At 40.7% G+C, this 21,462-nt stretch overlaps 1 long non-coding RNA gene across 1 annotated transcript; it reads right to left on the reverse strand.

Annotated features, from left to right (window-relative positions):
• Window positions 1–1,105: 1,105 nt before the first annotated feature.
• On the reverse strand, window positions 1,106–19,643 carry LOC118617693. The gene is made up of 3 exons (XR_004956842.1): window positions 19,605–19,643; window positions 1,862–2,216; window positions 1,106–1,339 (listed from the first exon to the last, which is right to left on the reverse strand). It is a non-coding gene; the product is annotated as an uncharacterized LOC118617693 (long non-coding RNA).
• Window positions 19,644–21,462: the final 1,819 nt, after the last annotated feature.

The raw sequence follows: 21,462 nt of genomic DNA on the forward strand, positions 1-21,462 counted from the left end.
AACACATTTGGCCTCCCAATTCATTGAGTTTAGCATGGTTTGAGCTGTAATGATGTTCCAGATTGGCTTTTTTCGCTACTGCTAACACATCGCCACAAACAAAAGGCATACAGGTTTGCCTGTGACTTAAAAAAATAATCATTTGTCCAATTCTCTTGGAAAGATCAACACTCTGAATCAACTTTTCTTTTCTGTCACCATGTGTAGGATGTCACACCACTTTATTTTTAATAACTATCCAGTGTGTGTGTGTGTCACCAGCAATGAGATTATTTTGCTTTGATCGCTGGTCTAATCCTGCATCTTGGATTTGGAACATATCCTAGGTTCTTATCATAGACTCTTAAGGTCTTTTCTGTGTACTATACTTTCCGTAATCTTCATTTGAGATTCAGTGTTTACAAGGATTGTTGATCACGGATGTGTGGATAAGGTTGGATTGGAGTTATCATCTGTGTTAACAAGTCAATAACATCGTCGTCAATCATGGAGACAAGGTCACTAACGTAGCAAGGAATCATCATATCTGGGCTCATCATCACCAAATCGCTGTAGTTTCACCACATTGTGTTAACACTTTCCAACATGTACACTCTCAGCCTGCCTTGCACTGACTGTCCTCTGAGTCACCACAATATAGGCAGATGGACCTCGAGCAGCCGACTAGAAGCATACATGTCTGTCCTGTCATGTACTCATATGCGTCCTGTCTATCCCATAATGAATGTTCCTTGCTTGTCCCTCAAAATTTATGTTAGTACTATGATTCATTTAATATAAATTTATGTTGTTATGAAAAAAGCTCCTAAATTTATTTAATTTTGAGTTCCACCTGTAGTTGCCTTGGCAGGGCCAGTCCAAATGATTTTGCGGGCCTTAAACAGCCCGTGGGCTGGACATTCCCCACCTCTGATCTAGGCAAAGGGCTGTTACACTTTTCTATGAAGGGCCAGACAGTAAATATATGTTTTGTAGGCCATATGGTCTCTGTCACAACTGCTCAACTCGTGCTACTTCACTGTAGCATGAAGTTCATCACAGATAACATTGAAAGAAATGAACGTAGCTGTGTTCCAACAGAAGTTTACTTACAAAATCAGGCAAGATTTGTCCATTGGCAGGATTTGTCCATTGGGTTTTAGTTTGTCAACCTCTAAGCTTGTCTAACTTCCTCACTTTACAGATAAGGAAAAAGAAAGCTGGGAAGATTGAGAATTTCCCAAAGACACTGGATGGTTTATAGCAAAGCAGATCCCCAACTTGAAATGTAATCTAGAGCCCAGCTTTTTATTTAGCATGCCACACCAGCTGCACCTCGTTTCATGAAGTTTCTTCTGCCCTGTGGATGACATAGGTGTGAGTAAGAAAGTAGTATTTGAGGAGATTATGCTCTAGTAATAGGTAATTATTTAATTAAAAATCTTTGAAGAAAAGATTTTATAGGAGATTGTCATTCATTAGTGCCATCAGTCTCAGTGCCATTGTTATGTTTCAGGATGGCATCAAAAGAGAGAAAACTTTAAAAATTGTTATTATGTCATAGGGCCTCCTTTTAACAAGAGTTTCCACTAGAGTTTATTTGAATAAAGCCAGCAAACTGGGGTTTTCACTTCACCAAAGAATAAACAGCCTCCAATGCAGAAGTTCTTAATGTGGAATGTAGGGGGCTAATGAATCCCTGAAATTTATGCCAAAGTTTCTATGCCTACAATTTTTTTTCTTGGGACAGTATGTACACTTTTTTTCAGATCCCAAAATAAATTTGTGACTCCCACAAGTTACATGTTTCTAGATGGTAAAAACCTTTTCTCCAGCCAGCCTTCCTAAACAGACAAGAAAGAATGAAGGCGCTCCAACCAACCTTTTTTCCCATGAGTCCTCAGTGGCTGCTTCTCCAAAGGGTAGTAAGCTGATCTCCAAAAGAGTCCAGAGAGGAAGGGACAAGTAGTCACAACTGGTTGACATAGATGGATACATGAGCTTAATCTGTGGGATGAGCTCAGCATTGGGGTCCTAAGTGGAATGATGCTCTAAGTTAGTAGACAGCAGTGCTGAAGTTCCAGTTTATCAGCTGGCTCAGAGCAAGACCCCATCAATGACTGGGTCCATGGAAGGTAAAGTTCAATTTCCAGAAGCAAGTAAGTGGGCTTGACTTCTGGCAACATGGTGGACTGAGTTAACTCAGCCATTCCTCCTGCTACAAACACAGAGAGACCCTGGATGAAATGGAATAAAAAAAAAAAAAAAAAAAAGTGTTTTTGTTATTTTGTAATAGAGGTTGACTTCAAAAGAAGAAATGGAAACTCTTATATGCCAGAATCAATGAGTAAATTCGAATCAGAATTTTCAGCTTGAGCTGAAGCCACAGTAGCCCAAAACGCTAAAAGTTAGACTTTTAATTCCCATGCATGGAAGAGTCCACTCAAGGTAAGAAGTTAGAAGAGGTTTCATCCTAAAGCCAGAACTCTTGAAGGGCTGCTGGTTTATGAGAGGGGGTCCAGAAAACTCCATGCAATGGCCTAGATAGGTATTAAGTAAGCTTTCTGCCTGGCTCAGGGCTCTAACTAGGAAAAAATGTCTACTGTGAATGAAATTAAAAACCAATATTACATGTATGTTCAGGGGTGGGATCTGAATTTAAACTACACTAATAAATTGAGAATCTCTAGTTGAAGAAAAAATGGTCCACATTGGAGATGTCCAATGGATGACTACACAAGACAATGGCTGAGACCTCACAATCTAGGAAGATAACCTCTACTGAAGAAGAGCTAATACAAATTTACACACACACACACACACACACACACACATCATGGAAGAAACAAAAACTAAAGATTATTAAACAATCTGGAAGAGAATATAAAATAACATGTAGAAACCATTAGGAAAGAAAAAATTAAAAATAACAACAAAGGTTTGCAAAAGAACCAAATAGGAATAGTAAGAATGAGAATTATAATTGTTAAAGTTAAAACCTCCTTGGAGCATCTTCCTGACAGGCTTGAATTACCTGCCATTACCTGTCCTCTCCAGGCTGTCCTGTCCTGAGATTAGCTCCCTGAAAGGGAGAGGGAAGTGTCCACTTTCTCGACAGTTTCTTAACAGGCCTGTGACCCCCGAGCTGAGTAGAGCCTTGCTAGGACTTTCAGAGCTGTCAAGGATGTTTTTAAAAAAATTAGACTTTTTATTTCTTTTATAACATTTTAGCATTTATATGCAACAACTCTTGGAAAAGGTACTAAGTGAAAGGGGGGGAAATGAAGGAGGGGTTCATATGATTGACATTTACTTTGTATTATTTCCAGTGTTCTCATTTTATCTGTAGATAATTGCATATTTAAAAATGTAGATTCCAAGATGGCGACAGACAGGACCAGAGCAAGGGTGAGCGTGTGAGAGTGTGAGTGAATGTGAGTACGGATGACCAATCTTGAACAGTGCAGAGACACAGGGCAGAAGGTTCCTGTGCTGAGGACGGAAAGCAGCCGGCTAGTAAGCAGCACATCAGCAAACTCTCCCCTGTGTGGCCGGAAGGCCCCACCATTTTGGAAGATCCCAGGTCTTCCTTGGGAGGAGGAAACAGGGAGCAGCTAGGGTCAAGTGACCTGAGTTCACCGGAGCACCTTGTACTGTCAGTTCAGTGGACTCAGCTGTGTCAACATGGTCAGCACACTGTAGCAGCGCTATCTAGGTGCCTGCTGCAATAGCCAAAACCGGCTGGGAGCCAGAGCCCCACCTCCAACAGCAGCAGTGGTGGCCCACCCAGGCTCATAGCGGCACTAGCACCAGCTTGGGAGCCTGCCACCTCCCACTACAGCAACAGTGACTGAGTAGGAGCAGAGTCCCATCCCCAAAGGCATTAGCAATTCAGATTGGCAGCTGAAATCCATCCCCAGCAGCATCAGCAAAGGCTGATGAGGAGCGGTGCCCCAGCCCAAGCAGCAGGGCTAGGGCAGCTGAGATCTGCCCCTGACAACTGCACCAACGGAGATGGAGTGGAGCTCCTCCCCCCAGCAATAGCAAAGCCCCAGGTACGAGCATTCTCAGCCCCCAACAGCAATAAAGGATTGGGACCTGAGAGCACCTCCTGGCAACAGCGGCAGCAGTCGCAGTGCAAACCGGGAGTTAACACTCACCCCCCGCAGTGAGTGATCAGGAGCTAAGCCCCACCAGGCAGCAGGGTACCCCAACAGTACACCACTGGGACCTATGCACCCCAGCAGGGTACCAGAGGGACCCACAAAACCCGGCAGCATACCAGAGGGACCCGCAAAACCCAGCAGCATACCACGGGGACCTACAAACTGCAGCAGGGGACCAGTGGAACTCACGAACCCCAGCAGTGTACCAACGGGACCCACAAACCCCAGAAGTATACCAATGGGACCCACGAACCCCAGCAGAACACCAGCCGGACCCACACACCCCAGAAGCATACCAGAGGAACCCATGAACCCCAGCAGAGCACCAGTAGGACCCACTCACTACAGAAACATACCAGCGGGACCCATGCACCCCAGAAGTGCACCAGACAGACCCACACACCCCAGGCAGCAGCAGCACATATCAGCAGCTGAGACCCATCCCCAGCAGCATCAGCAGAAGCTGATCAGGAGCAGAGCCCCAGCAAAAGCAGCAGCAAGACTCGAGGAGCAAGCAAGACTGAGACCTGCACAACAGACCAATACCAGCCACCAGGTGTCAATCCTCCAGGACACGCAAGAGGAGCCATACACTGAAACCGGCTGGAAGGCACATCAGCTTTAGTTGATACACACCGACCTGCCTACACACTCCAACATCCCTCACCCAGCTTAGAACTATCAGATTGCTAAAATGGTAAGACAAAGAAACAACACCCAAATGAAGAAAAAGGAGAGGAACTACAAGAAAAGGATCTACAGGAACTAGAAGAAAGCAACTTGTCAGATAAAGAATTCAAAGCAACGATTATAAAGGTGCTCAAACAATTTGGTGAGAACTACAAGCAACTTAATAAGAATTATGAAGAACTCACTGGGAACTACTTCAGCTTAAAAAATGAGGTAGAAGCTATGCATAAAAATCAAGAGGAAATAGAGAATGGCATAACTGTTATGAAAGATACCATAGAAGGGTTCAATAGTAGATTAGAAGAAGCTAAAGACCAAATCAGCAATTTAGAAAACAAGGTAGAAAAAAACACCCAAATAGAGCAGCAAATGGGTAAAAATATTAAAAAGCAGGAGGAGAGTTTAAGAAAGCTGTGGGACAATACAAAACATAACAACATTCGCATTGTAGTGGTACCAGAAAAAGAAGAATCAGAGAAAGGAATAGAGAACCTGTTTGAAAAAATAATGACAGAAAACTTTCCTAAACTGGTGAAGGAAAAAGTCATACAAGTCCAGGAAACACAGAGAGTCCCAAGCAAGATGAACCCCAAAAGACCCACAGCTGACACATCATAATAAAAATGGTAAATGTTAAAGACAAAGAAAGAATCTTAAAGGAAGCAAGAGAGAGACAGAAAGTTACTACAAGGGAGATCTCCTTAGACTGACAACTGATTTCTCAATAAAAACACTGCAGGCCAGAAGGGAGTGGCATGAAGTGTACAAAGTAATCAAGGCAAGGGACTGAATTCAAGACTACTCTATCCAGAAAAACTATCATTCAACATTGAAGGAGAAATAAAGAGCTTCACAGCACATAAAAAAAAAAATAATAAGCTAAAGGAAATTACCACCACAAAATCAGCACTGCAAGAAATGCTGAAGGGAATGTTGGAAGCAGAAGAAGAAGAAAAAACAAAGAGAGAAAGAGGAACACAGGCATGAAATAAAAATGTCAACTAATAACTATCAAAAATAACCTCAAATGTAAATGGCTTAGATGCTCCAATCAAAAGACATAGTATAGCTGACTGGATAAGAAAACATGACACATATATGCTGTTTACAAGAGACCCACCTCACAACAAAAGACTCACACAGAATAAAAGTGAAGGATGGAAAAAATTTTCCAAACAAATGGAAATGAAAAAAAAGCTGGTGTAGCAATACTTATATCTGACAAGATACACTTCAAAACAAGGACCATAATAAGAGACAAAGAAGGTTACTACATGATAATAAAAGGATCAATCCAACAAGAGGATATAACCCTGGTAAACATATACACACCAAACATGGGAGCACCAAAATATATTTAAAAACTTCTGCAGGACTTCAAGGGAGAGATCAATAGCAATACAATCATAGTGGGTGATTTTAACACCCTACTGACACCACTGGATAGATCTTCCACACAAAAACTTAGCAAGGACATAGAGTTTTTAAATGATGACCTAGATCAGTTGGACGTAATTGATATTTACAGAACATTTCATCCCAAAGCTGCAGAATATACATTCTTCTCAAGTGCACACAAGACATTCTCAAAGACAGAGCACATTTTAGGACACAAAGTAAGTCTCTACAAATTCAAAAAGATTGAAATCATATCAAGCATCTTCTCGAATCACAATGGCATGAAACTGGAACACATTTACAAAAAAAAATTCAAACACTTGGAGGTTAAACAGTATGTTATTAACGACTGGGTTACTAATGAGATCAAGGAAGAAATTAAAACTTCCTGGAAACCAATGAATATGAACACATAACAACACAAAATTTATAGAACACAGCAAAAACAGTCCTGCAAGGGAAGTTCATAGCACTACAGGCCTACCTAAAGAAAGAAAAAAAATTCGTAATCGACTCTCTAACCCTACAACTTAAAGAACTAGAAAGAAGCCCTGGACGGTTTGGCTCAGTGGTAGGAGAGACAGCCTGCAGACCAGAGAGTCCCAGGTTCAGTTCCTGCTAGGGGCACGTACCAAAAAAAAAAAAAAAACCTAGAAAGAAAACAAAAAGAAAAACCCAGAGTAAGTAGAAGGAAAGAAATAGTAAAGGCCAGAGCAGAAATAAACATAGAGACTAAAAAAGGCAGTTTAAAAGATCAATGAAACAAAAAGCTGGTTCTTTGGAAGGATAAACAAGATCGATGGACCTTTAGCCAGACTCTCCACGAAATAACAAGAGTACCCAAATAAACAAAATCAGAAATGAAAGAGGAGAAGTAACAACTGACACCACAGAAATACAAAGGATCATCAAAACATACTATGAACAATTACATGCCAACAAATTGGACAATCTAGGCAAAATTGACAAATTTCTAGAAACACACAGTCTCCCAAAACTGAACCAGCAAGAGAAAGAAAACTTGAACAGACCAATAACAACAAAGGAAATTGAAGATGTACTTAAGAAACAAAAGCCCAGGCCCAGATGGCTTCATGAGGGAGTTTTACCAAACATTCAAAGAAGATCTAACACCCATTCTCCTCAAATTATTCCAAAGAATTCAAGAAGACGAGAGATTTCCAAACTCATTTTATTAGGCCAGCATAATCCTAATTCCAAAACCAGATAAAGACACTACAAAGAAAGAAAACTACAGGCCAATATCCCTGATGAACATAGATGCCAAAATCCTTAACAAAATACTAGCAAATCAGATCCAGTAATACACCAAAAGAAATTATTCAACAGGACCAAGTGGAATTCATCCCAGGAATGCAAGGATGGTACAATATTTGCACATCAATAAATGTGATGCACCACATAAACAAAATAAAAGATAAAAACCCTATGATCATATTAATAGATGCTGAAAAAACCTTTGACAAAATCCAGCACCCATTTCTGATAAAAATGCTCAGCAATCTGGGAATACAGGGATCATATCTCAACATAATAAAAGACATATATGAAAAAACTACAGCCAACATCATACTCAATGGGCAAAAACTAAAAGCATTTCCCTTAAGAACAAGAACAAGACAGGGGTGTCCACTTTTGCCACTCTTATTTAACATAATACTGGAAGTCTTAGCCACAGCAATTAGGCATGAAGGAAAAATAAAAAGGATCCAATAGGAAAGGAGAAAGTGAAACTGTCATTATTTGCAGATGACATGTAATTATACATAAAAAACCCTAAAGACTCCATCAAAAATCTACTAGGCTTAATAAGTGAATTTGGGAAAGTAGCAGGATACAAAATTAACATCAAGAAATTGATGGTATTCTTATACATCAACAATGAACTCACAGAAAGAGAAACTAAAACAACAATCCCATTTACCATCACAGCAAAAAAATTAAGATACCTAGGAATAAACTTAACCAAAGAAGTAAAGGATCTCTTCACAGAAAACTATAGGTCATTAAAAAAGAAATAGAGGAAGATATAAAAAAAAAAATGGAAGCATATAGCATGTTCATGTTTTGGAAGAATTAACATCATTAAAATGCACATACTATCCAAAGCTATCTATAGATTTAATGCAACTCCCATCAAAATACCAATGACATACTTCACAGAACTAGAACAAATACTCCAAAATATTATATGGAACCAAAAAAAGGCCCTAAATTGCCACAGCAATCTGGGGAAAAAAAGAACAAAGTAGGAGGGATCACAATACTAGATATCAGGTTATACTAGGAGTCACTGTAATCAAAACAGCCTAGTACTATAACAAGAACAGGCACGTAGATCAATGAAATAGAACAGAGAACCCATAAATTGACCAAAGACAATATGCTCAATTAATATTTGACAAACATGGCAAAGGCATACAGTGGAGTCAAGACAGCCTCTTTAATAAATGGTGTCGGGAATATTGGACAGCTACATGCAAAAAAATAAAGCTAGACCACCAACTTACACCACACACAAGAATAAACTCAAAATGGATAAAAACTTAAGTGTGACTCATGAATTCATAAAAATTCTAGAAGAAAATGCAAGCAGCAAAATTTCAGACATCATATGCAGCAGAATTTTCACTGATACAATACCTAAGGCAACAGAAACAAAGGAAAAAAATGAATACATGGACTACATCAAACTCAAAAGCTTCTGCACAGCAAAAGAAACAACCATCAGAATGGAAAGGGAACCCACTATATAGGAGAGCATAATTGCCAATGATACATCAGATAAAGGGTTAATTTTCACAGGACATAGAGTACTCACACAACTCAACAAAAGGAAGACAAAGAACCCAATTAAAAAATGGTCAGAGGAACTACAGAGACACCTCTCCAAACAGGACAACAAGTGGCCAAGAGACATATGAAAAAAATGCTCAATGTCAGTAATTATAAGAGAGATGAAAATTAAAACAACAACAAGGTATCACCTCACACCTGTCAGAATGGCCGCCATCAACAAATCATCAAACAAGTGTTGGCGAGGGTGTGGAGAAAAGGGGACTCTAGTACACTGCTGGTGGGAATGCAGACTGGTGTAGCCACTATAAAAAATACTATCATGTTATCTCAAAAAATTAAAAATTGAACTGCCATTTGACCCAGGGATCCCACTTCTAGGAATATACCCTAAGATGCCTGAAACACCAATCAGAAAGAATATATGTACCCCCATGTTCATAGCAGCACTATTTACAATAGCTAAGATCTGGAAACAGCCCAAGTGTTTATCAGTAGGTGAATGGATAAAAAAGCTGTGGTACATTTACACAATGGAATACTGTGTATCTATAAGAAAGAAAGACCTCTTATCCTTTGAAACAACATGGAGGGACCTGGAGAGTATTATGCTAAGCAAAACTAGCCAAGCAGAGGAAGACAAATATCACATGATCTCACTTATTTCTGGAATATAATGATCTAAACAAGCTGATAAACAAAATAGCCCAGAGTCATAGAAATAGGGTACAAACTGAAATCCTCAGAAGAGGGGGTGTGGAGGAGGGAAGAGATAAACCACAGAACTTATATGCATGTATGCATAACAGATGGACATAGACAACAAAGCTGGGGACGGGGTGGGGGGATGGGGAGGAGGGTGTCAATGGGAGAAAAGGGAGAAACATCTGTAACAAAAATAATAAATAAATAAATAAATAAATAAATAAATAAATAAATAAATAAATCATAACACAAATAGAATAAAAGAAAATATGTAGATTCCATAAACAGGTCATTTGTTAATAAGACTTCTGCCATTTAATTCTTCTTTCAAATTAACATTTTTTAATTATTATTAAGACCTAAGAGCTTTAATAAAACTAACCATCTAAAGTTTTTTAAAGATATATTTTTACTCTTGACAACATTACAAATGTCCTCCATTTTCAACCCTTTGTCCCTCTTCACCCAGTCCCTACACCCTCTGTCCCAGGCCTTCACCACACTATTGTCTGTGTCCGTGGGCTATGCATATATGTATGTAAATTCTTTGGTTAATCTCTTCCTGGCCCAACCTCCACCCTTACCTCTGAGATTTGTCAGTCTGTTCCATGCCTCCATGCCTCTGGACTTATTTTTTGGGTCAATTTATTTTGTTCATTAGATTCCACAAATAAGTGAGATCATGTGGTATTTGTCTTTCTCTGACTGTCTTATTTCACTTAGCATAATACTCTCTAGTTCCTTCCATGTCCTCTCAAAGGGTAAGAGATCTTTCTTTCTTACAGCTGCATAGTACTCCATTGTGTAAATGTACTATAGCTTTTTATCCATTCATCTACTGATGAGTACTTGGGCTGTTTCCAGATCTTAGCTATTGTAAATAGTGCTGCTATGGACATAGAAGTGCATATATTCTTTTGATTGGTATTTCTCAATTCTAAAAGCCACGCTGATCACTGCTTCCCTGAGCAAGAACCTGACCCCAAGAGGAGAGGACATATGGCAAGGTCTGTAGAAGATCTTATTAGGGACCCTTGGAAAAGGCAGTTTTTCCTACTCCTGAGTCGAATACATAACAAAGGAATGACAAGTAAGATGTTAAGTCTCAAGTTCACTGACGGGCCTCCCTCTAGGGAATCCCCTGATCCCTGATCTACTGCTGGCCTGGTCTTTGAAAACTGGCTGCTGCTCCACTTCAGTCTGCCTAACACCTTCCAGTTCACACCTTAGATAACACTGAACCACATACTTCTGCCTGCCTCTCCCAGGCCTGGTACCCTCCTGGTTTCCTCTGCTTTGACAGCCCCTGGCCCTGGCTTGGCCATACCCTGAGGATGACTTTCATAGATAAGCAGGATCTTCCCAGAAGATTAACCGTCACTTTGCTTCTATGCCCAGGAATCACTTTTTCCTGAGAAGCTCCTTATATGCAAGAGAGGAAACAAACCTGCCACAGGCGTCCTGAACAACTTGATTTGGAAGCCAGAGGTGAGTGTCCTCAGGAGGACCGCAGATAGCTGTAGTTACTAGAATTTTGCATTAATTTGGGCAGCGCCCAAAGAAAACAGTACCATTAACACCATAATGTGGTGCAGCAGCATCTCTACAGACAGAACTTCTGTTAACTTCAGAGGGACCTCGCTACTGGGTGACATTCAAATGCCCTCTGTCTCTTTTCCTTGACCAACATGTACCCATTCCAAAACTGAATCAGCAGTGGAAGCCAATTCTGGGACAAAATGAGGACCTTTGTTATCTTAAATTACTTGTACCATCTAATTCCCTATATACTGCAAAATGTCTCTGAATAAATTCACCTTGATTTCCATAAGAGTATAGTACATCATCACACTGATGCCTTTATTAAGCCCCTGGAAGTTCCCCTCAGAGAGTGTTAAAAGGCTGGCATGAGTGATGTCAACTTAGTAGGGGGAAGCAGAGTTCCTGTTTCTTACCAGAAACTAAAATCTTGACTCTGGGTATCTGAACAGACCTTCATATTAAATGACATCCCAAGGCCAAAATTGTAATAAAGATATTGTTTATTAGAACTCAAAATAAAATCACAAAGAAACTCCCCTAGAAGTTACCTTTATTCTCAAAGTAGTATGAGAATAAAATACTTTCAATTCAGAGAAAGAGAGAAGATGGTGGCTGGCAGGACTGGAGGGAGGGTGAGTATGTGAGAGGGTGAGCGAGTGTGTGAGAGAGTGTGAGTGACATGAAGGTAAATGACTAAACCCAAGCAGTGCAGAGCCACTGATCAGAAGGTTCCTGTGCTGTGAACAGAGCAGCCGGCTACCTCGGTAAGCAGCCCTTCAGGGGGCTTCTCCCTGCACCACAGGTAGGCCCCACCATTTTGGAAGATCCCGGGTCTTCCCTGGGAGGAGGCAGTGGGAGCAGCTAGGGCCCAGCAACCTGAGCCACCAGCACACCTGGTACCGCGGGACCAGTGGACACTCTGTGTCAACACAGACCAGTGCACAGTAGCAGAACTCCCACGGTGCCAGTCTCCAAAGCTGCAGAAAGCCCAGAGCCCAGTACCATCCCCCATAATGGCAGCCCAATCAGAGTCCAGATATACCCCCAGCAACAGAGGCTGGGAAGCAGACATCCATCCTCAGGCAACAGAAGCACAGACCAGCAGCTGAGACCCATCCCCAAGAACTACAACAAAAGCTGAGCAGGAGTTGAGCCCCAAAGGCAGCAGTACTCCCCAGCCACCAGATGCAGGACCTGGGGCTCCACAGAGGCCTGTGAGGTCCAGAGGCTCACAAGAGCAGTGGGAAGCCAGAGCCCCAGAGAGACTTGTACAATCCAGCTGCCTGCCCACAGGACCTGCAGGGTGCTGGGGCACCAGATAGGCCTGTGCAACCCAGCAGAGACTGTGCAATCTAGTTACCCCCAGGACCTGCAGAGTACTGCAGCACCAGAGAGGGCTGTGTGACCCAGCAGCCCATAACATAGGCATAGAGCAGGGTCCCCAAAGGGACTGTGCCATCCAGTTACCAGCAGAACCTGCAGGGTGCTGGGGCACCAGGAAGGCCTATGCGACCCAGCTGTGCACAAGATAGGCATAGAGGATGTGGAAAATAGAGGCTGAGTGAACAGAAGCTACACAGATAATCTCCCAGGACCAAACAGAATTTACAAATAAAGACAAATCCTTCAAAAAAAGCAACAGAAAAGCAGCAGGACAGGACCATATAACCAGGAATACTGGTAGCATCTGCAGAGGTGCAAGAGGGTGGCGGGCTGAAAGCCCACAGACAGCAGCAGTCTTAGCTGTGAGCAGTGCCCTTGGGGAATAAAGACCAAACCCGCTCCACAGTGCAGAGAGCCAGGACAGAGCACTAAAATAGCCACAGCCACTCACCTGGGGGCTATGTCAGAGGGAGGGCAGACTGGGATGGAACTCTGTGGGGACACCCGGGATTTGGACGGCACTCAGAGATTTTGCTGAGTTGTGGCCACAAAGGACAGTGGCCAGTGTGCTCCTTGCCAGAGCTGTAGGAAAAAGCATCAGTCCCCCATCTCCAAGAGTCAGCCTTTCCCAGGTGAGGCAAAAAACTGCAAGTTGAGGCTCATTAACAACCAGCATCTATGCAGAACACCAGGATTACATTCCAAGGCACTGAGTAACTGGGACTACTAGCCTCCAGGAAAAAGCTAGAGGATACCAGAACCTTTCCTGGGCTTGCAAGTCTACCCAGGAAAGTAAGACTTGACAGTGGTGTTTAACGTGGGCCCATCCAGGCTCATCCAAACCCAGTAGCCCAAAACAGCAGAACACCAACACCCACAGGGAAAATTAGGTAGGGTCTAAAACCCACTGAGATAGCCAAAATGGTAAAACAAAGAAACAAATCCCAAATTAAAGAACAAGAGAACACTATTGAAGATGAGATAAATGAAATGCAGCTAAGCAAATTATCAGAGATAGAGTTCAGAGCCATGATCTTAAGGAAGCTCAACAGCATGAGTAAGGAATTCAGCACCATGAGTAAAGACATAGAAACATTGAAAACCAACCAAGTGGAAATGAAATTAAGAACACATTGGAAGAACTAACCAACAGAGTGGAGGAAGCTGAGGACCGGATCAGTGAATTAGAAGACAAGGTAGAAATAATCAACCAATCAGAAAACCAAAAGAAAAAAAAAATTAGAAAATAGGAAGATAGTTTAAGAAAACTGTGGGACAACAGGAAGGTCAAGATGGCGGCATAGGTAAACACAGTATAGCGTCCTCCCACAACCACATCAAAGTTACAACTAAACTACAGAACAACCATCATTCAAAACCATCTGAAATAAAGCTGAATGGAAGTCCTACAACTATGAAATTAAAGAAGCAGCCTCATTGAGACTGGTAGGAGGGGCAGAGGCGCAACAGGCGGGTCCCACACCCACGTGTGGCGGATAAAAATCAGGAGGACACCTCGGCTGGGAAGGTCCTCCCTGAGTCCCACACCAGGTGCCCCGCTCAGGATTCCAGTGCAAGGAAGAGAAGTCCCCATAACATCTGGCTAGCAAAACCAGTGGGAAGTGAGGCTCAGGGAAGCTGAGGCAGCTGGAGCTCCAGGCAGCTTCTTAAAGGGCTCACCCACAGACTTATCGGACTTACTCCCTCTAAGCTTGGAGGGGAGGCAGCTCGAGGTGCACCAGAGACATACAGGAAAGAACTGAGCTGTTTGGCACTTGAGCCAGGGCTGGAGAGGGGGCTTTCTCTGGGACAAATATGCTGTCAGAGGCCTTTGTTCCTTTGGTGAGCCCTTCCCTGGGGCGGGAGACAGTCCCCATATCTGGGACTCCAGCAACCTGGCTCACACTGGTAGCCCAGCCCTGGTGACTCCCTGAGGCCCCATCTCACCCAACTTTCAGGCCCACCCAAGCTGTTGCCAGTTGCTTAACCATAGGATTGGCCTGTCTTGGATCCTGCTTCAGGTTTTCCTAAATTCTTTCAAATAAGCAGCATCTGGTCTCAGCTAGCCCCATACCTCTCATTAAGTAATACACAGAAACAAACACAGGGAGTCAGCCAAAATGAGAAGACAAAGAAACAGGTCCCAAATGAAAGAACAGAACAAAACCCCAGGAGAAGAACTAAGCAAAATGGAGATAAGCAATCTAACAGATGCTGAGTTCAAAATACTGCTTATAAGGATGCTCAATGAACTTAGTGAGAACCTCAGTGAACTTAGTGAGGGCCTCAAGAGCATAAAAAAGGACCAGTCAGAAATGATGGATGCACAGTCAGAAATGAAGGAGGTATTAACTGAAATAAAGAGTAATTTACACAGATTCAATAGTAGAGTACATAAATCCAAGAAGCAAACCATCGATTTAGAATATAAGGAAGCAAAAAAATGCCCAATCAGAACAGCAAAAAGAAAAAAAACAATTAAAAAAAAAATGAGGACAGTGTAAGGAGCCTCTGGGACAACTTCAAGCGTGCCAACATTCACATCGTGGGGGTGCCAGAAGGAGAAGAGAGAGAACAAGAAATTGAAAACCTGTTTGAAACAATAATGGCAGAAATCTTCCCTAACTTGGTGAAGGAAACAGACATACAAATCCAGGAAACACAAAGAGTCCCAAACAAGATGAACCCCAAGAGGCCCACACCAGGGCACATCATCATCAAAATGCAAAAGGTTCAAGACAAAGAGAGAATCTTAAAAGCAGCAAGAGAAAGGCAGCTAGTTACCTACAAGGGAGTTCCCATTAGACTGTCAGCTGATTTCTCAAAAGAAACTTTGCAGGCCAGAAGGGAGTGACAAGAAATATACAGAGTGATGAAAATCAAGAACCTACAACCACGATTACTTTATCCTGCAAAGCTGTCCTTTAGAATCGATGGCCATATAAAGAGTTTCCCAGACAAGAAAAAGTTAAAGGAGTTCACCACCACCAAACTGTTATTGTATGAAATGATGAAGGGTCTTTTTGAAGAAAAAGATAAAATATATGAGCAAACAAAATGGCAATGCATACATATCTAACAACAATGGAATCTACAGACAAAATGAACAGGCAGAACAAAAACATTCTCATAGATACAGAGAACATTTTGTTGGTTGCCAGATGGGAGGGGGGTAGGGGAATGGGTGAAAAAGGTGAAGGGATTAAGAAGCACAAATTCATTGCTAGACTGAGAAACCTCAAAGGGAAAGGAATTGAGGGTGAGAAGAAATAAACCAAAGAACTTATATGCATAACCAATGGACACAGACAATAGTGTGGGAAAAGGCAGGAGGGGTGCGGGAGTGGGGAGGAGGGGGTCAATGGGGGAAAAATGAGGAACATCTGTAATACATTCAACAATAAAGATTTTAAAAAAACAAAACAAAACAAAAAACAAAGAAAGAAGGAAAACTGGGACAACTGGAAACTTAATAACATTTGCATCATAGGAGTCCTGGAAAAGGAAGGAAATGGGCAAGGGTTAGAGAATATATTTGAAGAAACAGTGACAGAAAACTTTCCTAACTTGGTGAAGGAAGACGTCATTCAAGTTCAAGAAGTGCAGAGATCCCCAAGTAAGAAGAACCCACACAGACCCACACCAAAACACATAGTAATCAAATTGCCAAAAATTAAAGACAAAGAGATATCCTAAAAGCACCAAGAGAGAAGCAACAGTTTACCTACAAAGGAAACCCCATAAGGCTCTCAGCTGACTTCTCAACAGAAACACTACAGGCCAGAAGGGAGTGGCATGAAGTAATCAAGGTAATGAAAAACAAGGATCTGAATCCAAGACTACTCTACCCAGCAAGGGTATCACTCAAAATAGAAGGTCAAATAAAGAGCTTTCCAGACAAAAAAAAAAAAAAAAAAAAAGGCTAAGGGAATATATTAACACCAAACTGGCACTGCAAGATATACTAAAAGGACTGCTGTAATTAGTAGAAGAAATAGGAAGGAAAATGGAACCACAATAAACAAAAATGGTAATAAATAAGTATATATCTATTATCACCTTAAATGTGAATGGTTTAAATGCTCTGGTAAAAAGACACAGAGTAGCTGACTGGATAAGAAATCATGACTCACATATGTGTTATTTACAAGAAACCCACCTCACAACAAAAGACTCACATAGGTTAAAAGTGAAGGGATGGAAAAAAAATCTTTCAAGCAAATGGAAAGAAAAAGAAAGCTGGGGTAGCAATACTCATATCTGATACAATAGATTTAAAAATGAAGGCCATAACTAGAGACAAAGAAGGCCACTACATAATATTGAGAGGATCTATCCAACAGGAAGATATAACCTTGGTAAACATATATGCACCCAATGTAGGAGCACCAACATATATTAAAAATCTTCTGGAGGACTTCAAAGGAGAAATCAATAGCAATACAATCATAGCAGGGTACTTCAATACCCTGCTGACATCCCTGTATAGATCTTGTAGACAAAAAATTAACAAGGAAACACAGATTCTAAACGAAGCACTAGATCAAATGGATTTAATAGATATCTACAGAGAATTACACCCCAAAACTACAGAATTCACATTCTACTCAAGTGCACATGGGACATTCTCAAAGACAGACCACATGTTAGGGCACCAACTAAGTCTCTACAAGTTCAAGAAGATTGAAATCATATCATATCAAGCATCTTCTCAGATCACCATGGCATGCAACTAGAAATCAATTGTAACAAGAAAATGCAAAGACATTTGAAAACATGAAGGCTAAATAGCATGTTATTGAACAATGAATGGGTTACCATGGAGACCAAGGAAGAAATAAAAAACTTCCTGGAAACCAATGAAAATGAACACACAACAACACAAAATCTATGGGATGCAGCAAAAGCAGTTCTGAGAGGGAAGTTCATAGCACTACAAGCCTACCTCAAGAAGCAAGAAAAATTTCTAATAGACTATCTAACCTTACAACTTAAAGAACTAGAAAGCAAACAAAAAGAAAACCCCAGAGCAAGTAGAAGGAAAAAAATAGTAAAGATCAGAGCAGAAATAAATGACATGGACACCAAAAAACAATTCAAAGGATCAATGAAAGAAAGAGCTGGTTCTTTGAAAAGATAAACAAGATTGATGGACCCTTAGGTAGACTTACCAAGAAACAAAGAGAGAGAACTCAAATACACAAAATCAGAAATCAAAGAGAAGTAATAACTGACAACACAAAAATACAAAGGATTGTTAACAGATATTATGAACAATTATACGGCAACAAATTCGACAACCTAAGCAAAATGGACAAATTTCTAGAAACACATAGTCTCCCAAAACTGGACGGGAAGAGATTGAAAACTTGAACAGACCAATAACAACTAAGGAAATTAAAGATGTAATCAAGAATCTCCCAGCAAACAAAAGCCCAGGCCCAGTCGGCGTCACGAGGAATTTTACCGAACATTCAAAGAACTAATACCGATTTGCCTCAGACTACTTAAAAAAATTCAAGAAGGAAGACTTCCAAACTCATTTTATGAGGCCAGCATAATTCTAATTTCAAAATCAGAAAAAGACACTACAAAGAAAGAGAACTATAGACCAATATCCCTGATGAACATAGATGCCAAAATCCTGAACAAGATACTAGCAAATTGAATTCAGCAATATATCAAAAAAAATTATTCACTATGACCAAGTGGGATTCATCCCAGGGATGCAAGGCTGGTACGATATTTCCAAATCAATAAATGTGATACACTACATAAATAAAATGAAGAATAAATACCACATGATCATATCAATAGATGCTGAAAAGCAATCAACAAAATCCAGCACCCATTTTTGATAAACACATTCAGCAATCTGTGAAAAAAGGGATTATATCTTGACATAATAAAGGTCATATATGAAAGACCTACAGCCAACAATATACTCAATGAGCAAAAATTAAAAGCATTTCCCTTATGAACAAGAACAAGACAAGGATGCCCACTTTTGGCACTCTTATTTAACATAGTTCTGGAAGTCTTAGCCACAGCAATCAGACGGGAAGAAAAAATAAAAGGGATCCAAATCGAAAAGTAGAAAGTGAAACTGTCATTATTCGCAGATGACATGATACTACACATGGAAAACCCCAAAGACTCCATCAAAAATTTACTAGAGTTAATAAGTGAATTTGGCAAAGTAACAGGATACAAAATTAACGTCAAGAAATCAATAGCATTCTTATACACCAATGATGAACTCACAGAAAGAGAAAGTAAAAAAAAAACAATCCCGTTTACCATTGCAGCAAAAAAATTAAGGTACCTAGGAGTAAACTTAACCAAAGAAATAAAGGACTTATTCACAGAAAACTACAGGTCATTGAAAAAATAAATAGAGGAAGATATAAAACAGTGGAAGCATATACCTTGTTCATGGATTGGAAGAATTAACATCATTAAAATGTCCATCCTACCCAAAGCAATCTATACATTCAATGCAATCCCCATCAAAATACCAATTACATACTTCACAGAACTAGAACAAATATTTCAAAAGTACATATGGAACCAAAAAAGACCTCAAATAGCCACAGCAATCTTGAAAAAGAAGAACAAAGTTGGAGGGACCAGATTTCAGGTTATACTACAAAAACACTGTAATCAAAACAGCCTGGTACTGGCACAAGAACAGGCATATAGACCAGTGGAACAGAACAGAAAACCCAGAAAAGGACCCAAGGTAATATGCTCAATTAATATTTGACAAAAGTGGCAAGAGCATACAGTGGAGTAAAGACAGCCTCTTTAATAAATGGTGTTGGGAAAAATGGACAGCTACATGCAAAAAAAAAAAAAAAATGAAACTAAATCATCAGCTTACACCATACACAAGAATAAACTCAAAATGGATAAAAGACTTACATGTGACTCATGAATCCATAATAATCCTAGAAGACACTGTAGGCAACAAAATTTCAGACATCATTCGCAGCAGAATTTTCACTGATACATCACCTAAGGCAGCAGAAACAAAAAAGAAAATGAACACATGGGACTACATCAAACTCAAAAGCTTCTGCACAGCAAAAGATACAACCACCGAAATGGAAAGGCAGCCCACTGTATGGGAGAGCATCATTGCCAATGACATATCAGATAAGGGGTTAATTTCCAATATATAGAGAGTGCTCATACAACTCACCAAAAGGAAGACAAAGAACCCAATTAAAAAATGGGCAGAGGAACTAAATAGTCACCTCTTCAAACAGGACATACAATGGCTAAGAGACATATGAAGAAATGCTCAACATCACTAATCATCAGAGAGATGCAAATTAAAACAACAATGAGGTATCACCTCACACCTGTCAGAAGGGCCGCCATCAACAAAACATCAAACAACATGTGTTGGCTTGGGTGTGGAGAAAAAGGGACTCTAGTACACTGCTGGTGGGAATGCAGACTGGTGCAGCCACTATGGAAAACAATATGGTGTTACCTCAAAAAATTTAAAATTGAACTCCCATTTGACCCAGTGATCCCACCTCTAGGAATATACACTAAGAAGCCTGAAACACTAATCTGAAAGAATATATGTACCCCCATGTTTGTAGCAACACTATTTACAATAGCTAAGATCTGGAAACAACCCAAATGTCCATCAGTAGACGAATGGATAAAAAAGCTGTGGTACATATACACAATGGAGTACTATGCAACTGTAAGAAAGAAAGATGTCGTATCCTTTTAGACGACATGGAGGGACCTGGAAAGTATTATTCTAAGCGAAACAAGCCAAACAGAGAAAGACAAGTATCATATGATCTCACTTATTTGTGGAATATAATGACCATAACAGTTTGAGGAATGGGGTAGTTGCAGAGACGTGGAAGTAGGGTACAGACTGACAATCCACAGAAGAGGGGGTAATGAGGGAGAGAGAAACCACAGAACTTATATGCATGTATGCGTGAACAATGAACATGGACAACAATGGTGGGGTCAGGGCAAGGAGGGAGGGGGAGAGAGAATCAGTGGGGGAAAAAGGAGAAACATCTGTAACAAAAATAAATTAATTAGTTAAAAAAATACTTTCAATTTAGTTATCACTCCTCTGTTAAAAGTCACAAGCAGAAGATGACCTATTTCAGTTGTCTTTTCGTTACTCTCCATGCAGCAGACCTGGCACGTGAGATATGACTTGCAGCCATGACTCAGGTGCATGACACGTCTTCTGAGGCCTTTTAGCAGCAGTGCAGTAGGGGCCTGTGGCTCATTGGTGGGTAGAATGGAGGGAGTACAGAAGCCCCCTCTGTCAACTGCCTTCACAGTAGACATGGTAAAGACAGCAAGGAAGAGCTCTCTGTGCCTGAGTCCTGCCAGGAATTGGCTGTAAAACTTTAGACATTTCACTTAACTTTCTTGTGCTCTGGTCTCCTCATTTGTAAAGTGAAGATAATAACAGTCAATCTCATAGAGTTGTTTTGAGGATTGATATATAATACCTGTAAAGCACTTACCTTGTAATAAGTTAATTGTTAGCAAATCAAACCTTCCTTCATTGCCAGAGCAAGTGCTACCTGATATCACACACCTAAGAGAGAAATCTCTCTGAAATTCCACACACAGAGGAAATCCTTTCATGGCCATGTGGCCCCTGAGGAAGATGTAGATGTTTCCAAGAATATTTGGGCATCCTAAACTGAAAGGACATATCTTTATTAAAGAAAAATAGGACTTTGGTGAGCTATTATCAGTGCAGGCTCTTCTGATAAACGAA

This window comes from Molossus molossus, unplaced genomic scaffold (assembly GCF_014108415.1).
Source record: "Molossus molossus isolate mMolMol1 unplaced genomic scaffold, mMolMol1.p scaffold_m16_p_1, whole genome shotgun sequence".
Taxonomy (NCBI): domain Eukaryota; kingdom Metazoa; phylum Chordata; class Mammalia; order Chiroptera; family Molossidae; genus Molossus; species Molossus molossus.